The sequence below is a fragment of the Natrix helvetica genome (genome assembly GCF_964273705.1).
Source record: "Natrix helvetica genome assembly, chromosome: 5".
Taxonomy (NCBI): Eukaryota; Metazoa; Chordata; class Lepidosauria; order Squamata; family Natricidae; genus Natrix; species Natrix helvetica.
The window spans coordinates 17,064,114-17,077,094 of NC_138551.1; the positions used below are offsets into that span (position 1 = coordinate 17,064,114).

The 12,981-nt window shown below is 41.9% G+C and overlaps 1 protein-coding gene across 3 annotated transcripts in view; it reads right to left on the reverse strand.

The window, feature by feature from the left end:
- NLGN1 (neuroligin 1) overlaps positions 1 to 12,981 on the reverse strand; it is an 835,713-nt gene that overhangs the window by 640,293 nt on the left and 182,439 nt on the right. For 2 of the 3 annotated variants that reach the window (XM_081953455.1, XM_081953453.1), the window contains exon 1: positions 10,619 to 11,087. The exons of the other annotated variant lie outside the window; for it this stretch is intronic. The gene's annotated coding sequence lies outside the window, so the exon portion shown is untranslated. Of the gene's footprint in view, positions 1 to 10,618; positions 11,088 to 12,981 lie in introns of those variants that run through there. 3 annotated transcript variants of the gene reach the window in all.

Below are 12,981 nucleotides of genomic sequence, written 5' to 3' on the forward strand. Positions count from 1 at the left end.
ATTAACACCAGGAGTAACACCAGTTCACCAATCAAGCAGTAAAGCCTAATCAAGGAACTACTACAGTAATAACTTTCCTACCAATACTGACAGGGCAAGCTACTGTAGAGAAATAAAGAGCTGACCTTGCTAGCATTGATGGAGCTACCTAGTTAGATAATAAAATATCTGTAAGAAAACAACCAACCGCACAGAACACTAAAGAGCTCACAGTTCAACCCTGAGCTACAAATGTTCTCATTGATTGAGAAGAGTATTTCAAGTATTTCATAGTTGCTTCAACAATCTAGTCTTTCCAAAATGGTGTATTTTAAAGGTAACTATAACTACAATCATTTATAGTTAGCAGGGCAATGGATGTCTGAAAGTAATCAAATTGGGGAGTATGTGATGTCTCTAATGGGCCTGTCCATCAACACATGCTAACATAGGTTCTTCCTCCCAAATCAGCAAAACCTTATTGAAATAAATTCAGAGGCATCCCTGGGTTAATGAGATTACATTTTAATTTTGAAACAAACAAACAAACAAAACTAAACTAAGCTAAATTATTAGGAATAATGACTGTGAAATATAAAAAAGAAATTCAGTATTTAATATGACATATCATTACGGCGGGAAAGATTACCTTTGCCCAGAAATGGAAAAACAAATTAATTCCAAGTGAAGATGAAATAATAAGAAAGGTTATGGACTGTGGACAAATTAACAAAAGAAATCCAGGGAAAAGAAGAAACAGAATACTACCAGATAAGGGATAAATGGTATAGGTGGATGGAGGAAAGAAACAAGGATCAATGAAGGAAGACAACAAAGCCCAAAAATAGCAGTTAAGGAGAATTAACACATAGATATGTATCCAAGTGGTTTAAACTTACTAGAGGTAATCAGACAATATAGCAGACAGAGGAGTAAGATAATAGGGTTAAGAATGGTGAAATACAAATGAAATATAATAGAAGGGGAAACAACATAAGGTGAGCAATATCGATTGGCAATTGCTATTAGAAAGAACAGGAAGCTCCTGTTCGTATTGTATTGTGTAAATGTGCTGTACGTCTAAGTTTTGTGTGTGTGTGTATTTTACATGTTTGTAAATAAAATTTTACAAAATAAACTAAACCATTCCCTGCCAAAAAAAAAAAGCTTACTTCAATAGCAATATCACTTATATTGTGTCTCTAAGCAGTTTACAGAGTCAGCATATTGCCCCCAACAACCTGGGCCCTTATTTTATCAACTTCGGAAGGATGAAAGGATGAGTCAACTTTGAGCTGGTCAGGATCCAACTGCTGGCAGTCAGCAGAATAAGCCTGCATTACTGCATTCTAACCACTGCGCCACCACAGCACAGTTTTGAATGTGGAATATTTGCAGATATTGTCATAACAATATGACTGGAAAAATGTATCATATTCCAATTTAAACACCCACCCACCTTTCTATTCAATGGCTTATCTTCCTAGTCTTCCCCCCCCCCTTTGTTTTGGGCAATCCCCAGAATTAGATATATTCAACCAAATGTTGAACTCAAGCACGTTAAATATAACCACTATGAGATTATTCTTGTCTTTTTTTCCCTATGGTTAGGAAAAAAAAATCAAACTGGATTTGAAGTTTTAAGAAGGTGTTGTGGACACCAACACCCGCAAAAGTGTCTATTAAGAATTAAGACACCAGAATATATCTATTCGTTTTTACTACTAATTTTTGAGATTATTTTTTTCCCAAACTCGCAAAATTCCAGTCTAAATTTTTTAAAAAAGCATCTGACAAGTACCGTTTCTTTTGAAAAGCATTTAAAAATGCTGGCATACTTATAGCAATGTCAAACTCTTTTGAGAATACTATTTTATTCCAACATTCCCTGAAACCATAATGTGACATGTTCTTGGAAACAGTGGAACAAAAGAATTAGTTCCTTTAAAGAATTTCAACCTGCTATAAATATGTCAGAGATTTTTTTTCAAGTTGAAAGAGTGAAATAAGTGGCACTTCACCATCATCTAAAGCAGAAATGTTCAGTCTAATGCTCTAGAAATAATATTTTAAAAAAGTCCCTGAAACTTTAGGATTGTCTCCCAGATATCTTCCAAAAATCATTGAATGCCAAATGCTAACATGAAAGAAGGGGGAAAGAATTTAATACACAATTGCAAAGTTATGGTTGCCTTATTTTAATCGTAAATATAGTTTAAGACCAGCAAAGACCAAGTCCATAAAACGTGATTCTGTAGATGACCAAACTGAGCCTGAGGGAGGAGCTAAATGTGTCATCAGTCTTGAGTCCTTTGTCCTCACAAGAGATCTAAACCCACCTCACCTTGAATTCCATTGACTCTTTTATACCACCAATTTGCTTGGACCATTAGTAGTTCAGATTCTTGTAGAGAGCTTAAGCTTGCAATAAACCTTTATATTCATTTGAATAATGAATAACAATGATGATGACCATCAATGATGATGGTTTGCCTTCATTTGTGATAATGGAACTGTCGCTTCAGTATGGAATATGGCAGCCTAATCTTTAAAAATAGAATCACTGTCCACGAGATGGGTGGTCATATATATATATATATATACTGTATTTTTCAGTGTATAAGACAAACACCCAAAAGTGGGTGGAAATGTCTGTGTGTCTTATACAGCGAATGTTGCAAAATCCCGGCCCATCCCCACCCTTTGGCCTCTGCCTCCCAACAATTTGCCTCCTTGCAGCAAACAGCAAACAGCCTGGTCAGCTTCAGCACAGCCTGATTTAGCACGAGCAGCTGATTGGCGATTGGATCTGCCTCCCGGAATACCACCTTATCAGCTGTTCCAGGCTGCAGGGATCGCCACCGCCCATTGCCCCCTCACAGCTGCCACGTGCCCCACTTTCAGCCTCTGTGTGCCCCATTTTCAGCCTCCACATGTCCCATTTTAGCCTTCTTGTGCCCCATTTTCGGCCCATTCCAGGTGGCGGAGATCTCCGCCACATATCCCGCCACCTGGAACAGGCCGAAAATGGGACAATGCTGTCTATTCTTCTCCTACTCAATTTCATGCATGTGGTTAACAGTTGATACTACAAATAGAAGAGATATTTTATCTTCCAAGATCAGTCAAAGTTATTTTATATATAGTAGTGCAGAATGCAAGTTCAACACTCAGCATCCTTGGAAGGGTAGTAGAGTTTTGTACTTTAATGAAAGATCAGTAGGGAATCTCAGCATGACAGGTTAGAAAGAGAAGAGGAAAACATACATTGGGAGAAGGCAATGACATCTCACCACCATGATGAGCGAACTATTGTCTATGTTCTGGTATTCATCAGAAGTCAAGCTCAGCTCCAGGGAGTCTTTACTACAACTGCAGAAATGTGTATCCCTTTCCAAAAACCCAATTATAGCAATATAATCTTTATGTAATCTAAGAATGTTACACAAACTGTTTTGGACAAAGGGGGAAAACCCATTTTACTCAATTGCTGTATCTCAGTTGTTGGTAAACCATATGTTTTCACAACACAACACAACCTTCAACTTCAATTATGATGTTTTTACAGAGGTTTTGAATAGCATCCTCTGAGATGCTCAAACCTAAAACAATTCTGTAAAGAAATCTGAGCTAAACAGATCAAAACAACACCCATCAGTGGACTGCAGATATTTTCAAATTTAGAGAAACTCTGCTAAGTATTAAAGCTCTTTTCACAACACATTTATTTAGTTGGCGTTTCTGGCATCTGTTTGATTACATCAAGCCAGCTTGCATTATATATTTCTCTGCTTTTACAACAATAAGCAAACATTTCTAATGCAAGGGAACACACAATTACATATCCAGTATGACAGACTTCCATTTTAAACAGAACCTGTAGAGAGTAAGGGGATTAAGAGAATCCTGACTGTAACCTTGTCAGAGACATTCATTCATTCATTCATTCATTCATTTATAAAATTCATTGACCGCTCATCTTACCACAGTCACTCTGGACAGCTTACAGTCATTAAAATATGCATATGCATTAAAATATACAGTATATTTAAAAAATCAAACATTAAAATCTAAGAGGAGGTTGGGAGAGGAGTGGGAAGAAGTGGGATCTGTTGTTACTTGATAAACCACCTCCACTGTGCTATTTCCACATTGGGGCCCCATTGCTGAACAGCCCATTGGAGTCCCAATTTAACCTTCCTTGCCAAGGCAACAAGAGATTAAAAAACATTGTTTCAGAATGTCTAGATAGATTTCAGAAGGAGTTCAGACAACTCCCTACCTCACTGAATCAAGAGGGAAAAGAAGGGACAACAGAGACTTGAAAGATTTTGTTATTATGTACAATAGTCATTGTAGCCTTCCTATGTAGTCTGGTCTACTTAATTTATTATTTATTTATTATTTATTATTCGTATTTATAGACCGCCCCTTCTCCCGAAAGGGACTCGGGGCGGTGTACAGTCACTAAAATGCGTTATAAAATACATACATAAAACAGTTAAATAATTAAATACGTAGGTGGAGGAGGTTGCAAGACTGTATATAGAATAATAAATATAGTACATTAAAAGCTTATTAAAACCCCAAACCCAATTAAAATGAATAAATCCCCGGGAGGTAAAACTAAGAAAGTGCCAGGCCAGCTGATTGAAATAGGTGAGTCTTTAACTTTTGCCGGAAGGAACGGAGGTCGGTGGTAGTTCGAATGTCTGGGGGGAGGTCATTCCAGAGGGTTGGGCCCATCACAGAGAAGGATCTACTCCTAGGTGTCGCCCGCTGGCATTGCCTAGCAGACGGCACCAGGAGGAGCCCCTCTCTGTGTGAGCGGATAGGTCGCAGGGACGTGTGTGGTAGGATGCGATCCTGCAGATACCTAGGTCCTATGCCATGGAGCGCTTTAAAGATGGTAATCAATACCTTGAAACGCACCCGAAAGGCCACAGGTAGCCAGTGCAGCTCGCGCAGGAGAGGTGTTACGTGGGAGTAACGAGTACTTCCCATAATAACCCGCGCGGCTGCGTTCTGAACTAGCTGCAGTCTCCGGATGCGTCCCAAGGGAAGCCCCATGTAGAGGGCATTGCAGTAGTCCAGGCGAGACGTCACCAGCGCATGAGTGACCGTGCGCAGGGCACTCTGGTCCAGTAGGGGGCGCAATTGGCGCACCAGGCGAACCTGGTGGAACGCCCCCCTTGCCACGGCTGCCACATGGTCCTCCATTGACAGCCGGGCATCGAGGAGGACGCCCAAATTGCGCGCCCGCTCCACAGGGGACAGCTGTTCGCCCCCTATGGCCAGCGATGGGGTCAGCTGGCTGAACCGAGGCGCCGGTACCCACAGCCACTCAGTCTTGGAGGGGTTGAGTTTGAGTCTGTTGTCCCCCATCCAGACCCCGACGGCTTCCAAACACCGGGACATCACTTCGACAGCCTCGTTGGGGTGGTTTGGGGTTGAAATATACAGCTGAGTATCATCAGCGTAAAGGTGGTACTCAACCCCAAAACCACAGATGATCTCGCCCAGCGGCTTCACATATGCGTTGAACAGGAGAGGCGAGAGGACCGACCCCTGTGGCACCCCACAAGTGAGTGGCCTCAGGGACGACCTCTGCCCCCCTGTCAACACACATTGCTTCCGGTCGGAGAGGTAGGAGCCGAACCACCGCAAAACGGTGCCTCCGACTCCCATCCCCTCCAACCGGCGCAATAGGATACCAGTAGATTTTAATAAATCTACTTAATATATTTATCCCACTGAGATGATAAATGATCATAATCAGTGAATAGGCATTCAGAATGTTTGAGAACATTAGACAAATGCATATGAAATTATTGTATTCGATCTTGGTATAATTTTACAATATATATGTTTACTCGTAAGTCTTATTCTCAGATACATTGAGAACGGAATGGTGACATCATTGTCATTAGAACAAGAATGTGTACACCAGTAGTGGGATTCAATTTTTTTTTACTACTGGTTCTGTGGGTGGGTGTTGGCTTAGTGGGTGTTGCTTGGTGGGTGTGGCAGAGGAAGGATACTGTAAAATCTCCATTCCCTCCCCACTCCAGGGGAAGGATACTGCAAAATCCCTGTTTCCTCCCTATCAGCTGGGACTCCGGAGGCAGAAAATAGATGTGGGGGCAGGGCCAGTCAGAGGTGATATTTACCGGTTCTCCGAACTACTCAAAATATTCGCTACTGGTTCTCCAGAACTGGTCAGAACCTGCTGATTACCACCTCTAGTGTACACCACTTCGTTGAGATGTGGGATGGGTAGTTTGAAGCTTCTGGGGTACAAAAAGCCTTTGCATCTGTTTCACACTGTTCTCATCCTAATTTCTGATACAATGGTCCAGAAGAGGAGATAAGCAGATATGCAATCCTATTTTTTTGTTTAGTTTTTTTACATTTGTATACTGCTTTTTCATTGGGAATTGAAGACAGCACTTTGTGCCATAAATCCAGGCTGATACCTAGTCAAACATTGAGCTGTCTTGTTGAACTTCCTGGTTACTAGGGTTTTATAAACGGTGTTAATGTTTCACGTGATTTTGATTCTATGCCTTCTGTTTATACAACCAAGGATCATATTAGCATTTTTGGTTGCTGCCAGACACTGCTGACTCATGCTTAAGTCCACTAAGGCTCCAATCAGGATCTAAACTAAAATATGAATTAAGAGAAGGTATGCTATTCTTAACTCATTGGTTTTTTGTTATTCTAAATATTCTGAATTATTGTTATTTTAAATTATTTTGACATGGGTCTAACTACCACTTACAAACTTTCCTATAGAGTTTCCCTATAGTTTTTCTTGCTCTTAATATTTAAACTGCACAGAGATCTTTGTTTTGGATGATAATAGGAATCAGAATTGAATAAATTATGAAGTAATGTCTGCATCCCAGATCTTGCCACATGAATGTTCTCTATCTATCTGTTGACCCAAGTTGCTACAATGATAACTTCCTGGAGTTTGCTGGGCCCAGCCATATAAAATAAATTCAGATAAATAAATGGCCCTGCCAGATGCACAAAAGGCTTAGATTGCAGTTTACAATCTGTTCATGAATAAATGTTTTCTAGTGTGAATTACGTATTGTTTATTGACAAGGCACAAGCAGCTGTATAAATGCAAGAAGAGCAAGCATCTTGAAAAGAACAGAACTGCTTGAAAAATATTTCCCCAATGCCTCAGGTAAGTATTTTATCTTAATTTTTTTTAAAAAAAAATCTCAAGCACACTAAAAGATTCTTTTTTGATATTGAATATAACCACAAGGAGTATGTCTAAGCGGACAACAACTGCATTACATTAAAGAGGAGGGTTCAAAATCTAAGCCGGTTAGATTTTTTTTATTATTGTTATTGTTTTTAATCTTTTTAAAAGATTGCTAAAAAAAAAAAAACCTGGAGGACTGATTGTGGTAGCTTATAAAGATGAGCTTTCCCAAAGCAAGATTTATGATCATTAAAACCAAGCTGCTTATATTCATAAAGTGTTTTAACTTAATTACTGCCATATGATTCCTTAAAATGATTCAAAATTAGATCGTTCTCCAGATTCCCAGGTAACTTCTAGCTTTCATTAACAGTCAATTAATATTAAGTAATATAACATTAATTAAATAGGCTGAAGATTGGTTTTTGCTCCTCTCATGCAAAAGTAAATTTCTAATTCAGCCCAATGGAAAAGGGGAGGGGGAATCCTGCATGCCTATTAATTTCCTTCCTTTTCCTTTCCATTCTTTATCTACAATATAAACTAATAAACTGTTTATGGGATCCCCCCCCCACTAAAGGGAATCTTAATCTCTGAAATAATAAGAAGGTAGGTGAAATTATCAATAGATGAAAATGCAGACACATGACAATATTTTAAGAATAATTTATTTACCCAATTTATTTTCCTGTGCCTTCTTGCAAGGCTTAAACGAGATTATGGTTGCTGTAAATTCAATATGCACACTGAATGCAGCTCTGTAATCATGCAATTCAATTCTAAACCCAATTTTTCCTGCCTCTACACAGTTAAGCATTAAAATTTTAGCAAGCATTACTAATAACATAAATAATGTCAAAATATTACAATCTAGCAGCTCAAACATATGCATGCTTACAAAGGAGTAGATCCACCTAGTGGATTTCCTTCCCCAAATGAAAATGCTCAGGCCATATATATATAAATATATATAATTTTCCCAGTCAGCCATATGATCAAAGATGATTTTCAGAGTGTTAATTTAAACCTTCCTGATCCGAAATGGAAAAGCCGAAATCCACATCCCTGCAGATCAGCAACCCATATTGAGCAATTCTGAACTTATAACTTTGAGGCGGATTTCATAAATTGGAGGCTGGAAGAGAGCTACAATAAGCATTCTTATTCCCAGTCGCATAATTTTCTGATCATCTTTCAGTTATGAACATTTCAAAGCTGTCATCATGGGAGCCTTTTCAACTTGTAGACAAATCTCTTAGGTGTGTCTCATCTTTCATCATAGGAAACCTATGATGACTACCAACCATGCTCCAATCCTACCCCCACCCCAAAGTCCTGAATTCAATTTCTGGTAGTCCCCTTTTCTCTTCGAAACTGACATCCATCCCACATCTAATTGGGCACCCTATGCGTTTCCAACCAAAACCCACAAACATTTCCCCCTGGCCCTCTTCTTCCACCCCACCCCTTCCCACATTCTCCCTATTCCCTCTTTTTCTGAACCTTCAAATAGCACCCTTGGAGGAGGCATGCAAGAATCACATCCCAGGCTCTCCTGGAATGGCAAAGGGGAATGGAATGGAACTCTGAAAAGATTGGCAAGCTTCCCTGTGCATTTTCTAGCCCTTCCTCCTGCTTCAGGGATGACCAAGCTCCCCGAAGATGGGTTGAAGGTGAAGGGGCGGGGCTAGATAAATCGAGTCCCCTGTCAATTAATACCAATACTGCTACCAGTATTAATAATAATAGTAGTACCAGTAGTACTTGTTTGATACCTAGGATGTGGCAGCAACCCATATCAACCATTAGCACCAGTCAATGGTATTTGTGATGCATTTTTGAATGTTCAGTTGACCGAGTTTCACGTCTAACAAATAAAGATGATGATGATGATGATAAAATAATAATAATAATAATAATAATAATAATAATAATAATAATAATAATAATAATAATAATAATAATAATAATAATAATAATAATAATAATAATAATAATAATAATAATAATAATAATAATAATACCACCACCACCACGGGCATCATCAGGGTCGCAAGAAGCAAGTTGCAACTCACGGGCCAGGCTCACTCCTGGAGGGGAGAATGCCAGTCGCTCCAACCCCCGCCCGCTGCTGACACGGTGCAACCCAGGCCCCGCGGTTGCCAAGGGGTGCACGGCTGTCTGCCCGTGTGTGTTGTGTGCAAGCGAGATGGATTTCACACGCGCACCCTCCAAGCCTTTGCAAGACACACACACACACACACACACACCTACAAACACCACCTCGAACGCAACGACAAACAGATCCAGCGAGAGGCTGCAACGCCTCAGTCCGATGTAAGGGCGGACGGGCGGGCCTTGGACCCCCTCGGACCCAGCACAGGCAGGCAGCAGCTGCTGCAGCCCCGACTTATTGGCCGCAAAGTTTCGCTGCAGCCGCAACCCAAAGAGAAGGAACAACGCTGAGGAAAAGGGAGGAGGGGGAGAGGAAGAGGAAGAGAGGCAGAGCAGGTTTAGGCTCGCTCCTCCGAACGAAGCCAACCCCATCCCCGGTTGCCCCTGCAAAGAGATCGGGCGCTTGCAAAGATTTTTCCCCCAAGCGCGAGTCGGCAGAGTGTCAGAAGGCGGCCAGCCCCGCATCCCTCGGCCCGGGGGTGGATTTCACACGCACAAGGCTTTTTCATGCGTCCCCCCCACCCCTCGAACCGCTGCGCTGGCAGAAAAGTAGTTCGGCTTGACTTACGACTCCGCAAAGTTGGGGGGAAGATGGGAGCTCTCCCCACTCACCCACCTCCTCCACCCCCGGCCTCAAGCCGAGGCAAACGCGTCCCGGCCAGGGTTGGGGGGGGGGGGGTTTGGCCAATCTCGGGGACTCACCGTCGGCTGCAACTACTACTTCGGCGGCCCCCTCGCCCCGCCGACGCCGCCACCACCACCCCCGGCCGAGAGACAAGGCAGCGCCAGCCTAGCTTTTTCTAACCCCTCGCCGCCCTCCTGAAGCATCTTCCTTTTCTTCCCCCCCCCGGGGGGGGGGTTTGGCCTCCTGACAAAAAATAAATTCCCCTTTTCTTTGGAAAAGAAGCAAAAAAGAAGCAATCTCTCTCTCACCGGCAAATATTTCTTTCTGATCTTGGCACCGCAGGTTTAAATCCCCCCATCTCTAGAATAGAATAGAACAGAATAGAATAGAATACTTTATGGGCCAAGTGTGATTGGACACACAAGGAATTTGTCGAAGCAGATGCATTTTCGCTTGATAAAGGAAGAAAAACAAAAACCAGCAACCCCACAACAAAAACAAGGAGGAGGGGAGGGGGGGAGAGAGAAAGCCTTTGGGTTAATTGAGAAAAGAGGGAGGAAGGAGGGAAAGGGGGAGAGAGAGAAAGAGAGAGAGAAACGAGAGAAAGTATTTACCAATTCACAAAGGCTGCCCTTTTCTCTCTCTCCTTTTTAACGCAAGTCCATCGCTTAAAAAGCGTAAATTCATCGGATTCCAAGCGGTAGCCACCTTTTTAAGCCAGAGATGCAGCGCTTAAACCATCCCCCTGGACGCTTCCAAATCTCCGCGATTCATATCATTTCTCTTCCCCCCTCTTCTCGGTCCTCTTCCCAAGACGGCGAAATTTAAAAAAAGAGGGGGGGAAACCCCACTATCCCATCCGGAATTCATCGGCACGGAGCTCCTGAGCCACGCTGCTGCTGCCGCCGCCGCCGCCACCTCCATTTAAAATCCACCATCAGGCGAGGACCCTAGGAAACCACCAAACGCGACTTCTTCTTCTTGTTTTTTTTTGTTTTTGCAACCCGGGATAATCCGACTAAATCCAATATCTATTGCCTCGGTCTGAAATTGCCCTCTAAATGGAAGTCCCTCCGCTTGAGGTCCAGGGAGGTGATTTCGCACCACGCACCGCGTCAGAAGAATTTTCTCTCTCTCTCTCTGGGTATGGGGAGTTTAATCTCGCTCTCTCTTTCTCCTTGTCTCTCCCTCTCTCTCTCCTGGATGCATAGTGCTCGCTAAAAAAAAATAGCGGGGGGGGGGGGTGTGAGAGGAAAAGAATACCGAGAAACGCTGCTTTCCCTCTATTACAGTTTTTCAACTCCAAATTGCTGCTTAGATGAAAAAATGGTACAAAGGTACCCCTAGTGGCCAAGAGGGGGATAGCATGAGCTCTCGTTCCTCCGTCTCTCTCCCCTCCCTTCGCTTTTCTTCGCCTTTCAAGGCAACTCATCTGTTTAGAGCATTTACTGTAAGGAGCCTATTCTGCCTTCTTAATTAGCTCTATCTCTAGATGCAAGAATAAATCCTGGTGGCCATCCCACATAAAGTTGTGAGGATTTTAAATGGCCTCCTTTGCTACTCGAGCTAAGGATCCCCAAGGTTCAACTCTGCACTACAAATATCCTCTTCTAATTTCTACTGATCTGCAGGTCAAACAAATCCCATTTTACAGTTGCAAGGCAAGGACTTGTACTAGATCAGCATCTGAATATCCATAATCCTCAATTTATAACTTTCATTTGGTGCCTGTTTTTGAAGGGTGTTGAAAACAAAAGAGACTTACAATTGATTCTCACACCCTTCAACTGTTGCAGGGTCCCTCTGGTCACATGATCAAAATTCAGGCATTTGGCAAGTCTTTATAATGATCTTGGCATAATGTGCACGCCATGTGCAACCTTCCTTGCCAGCTTCCAACAAGCAAAGTTAATGGGGGATGGAGCTGGATTAGGGTTCACTGTGTAAATCATTTAACAACCAGGGCAAAAACAAACAAACCATAAAATCACTGTGTGACTCACTTAACAAATGCCTTGCTTAGCAATGGAAACTCTTCAACATCTTCATCAATGATTTGGATGAGGGAATAAATGGGGAACTCATCAAATTTGCAGATGACACCAAGCTGGCAGGAATAGCCAACAGTCTAGAAGATAGGCTTAAGATAGGCTTAAGATACAGAAGGATCTTGACAAACTTGAACATTGGGCACTATCTAACAAAATGAAATTCAATGGTGAAAAGAGTAAGATTCTACATTTAGGCAACAAAAACAAAATGCACAGCTACAGTATAGGTGGTACCTTGCTCAACAGTAGTAATTGTGAAAGGGATCTTGGAGTCCTAGTGGACAACCATTTAAATATGAGCCAGCAATATGCAGCAGCTGCCAAAAAAGTCAACACAGTTCTAGGCTGCATCAACAGAGGGATAGAATCAAGATCACGTGAAGTGTTAATACCACTTTATAATGCCTTGGTAAGGCCACACTTGGAACACTGCATTCAGTTTTGGTCACCATGATGTAGAAAAGATGTGGAGACTCTAGAAAGAGTGCAGAGAAGGGCAACAAAAATGATTAGGGGAGTGGAGACTAAAACATATGAAGAACGGTTGCAGAAACTGGGTATGTCTAGTTTAATAGAAAGAAGGACTAGTGGAGACATGATAGCAATGTTCCAATATCTCAGGGGTTGCCACAAAGAAGAGGGAGTCAAACTATTTTCCAAGGCACCTGAGGGAAAAGCAATGGGTGGAAACTAATCAAGGAGAGAAGCAACTTAGAACTGAGGAAAAACTTCCTGACAGTTAGAACAATTAATCAGTGGAACAGCTTGCCTCCAGAAGTTGTGAATGCCCCAACACTGGAAGTCTTTAAGAAGATGTTGGATAGCCATTTGTCTGAAATGGTATAGGGTTTCCTGCCTAAGCAGGGGGTTGGACTAGAAGACCTCCAAGGTCCCTTCCAACTCTGCTATTGTATTGTATTATTGCA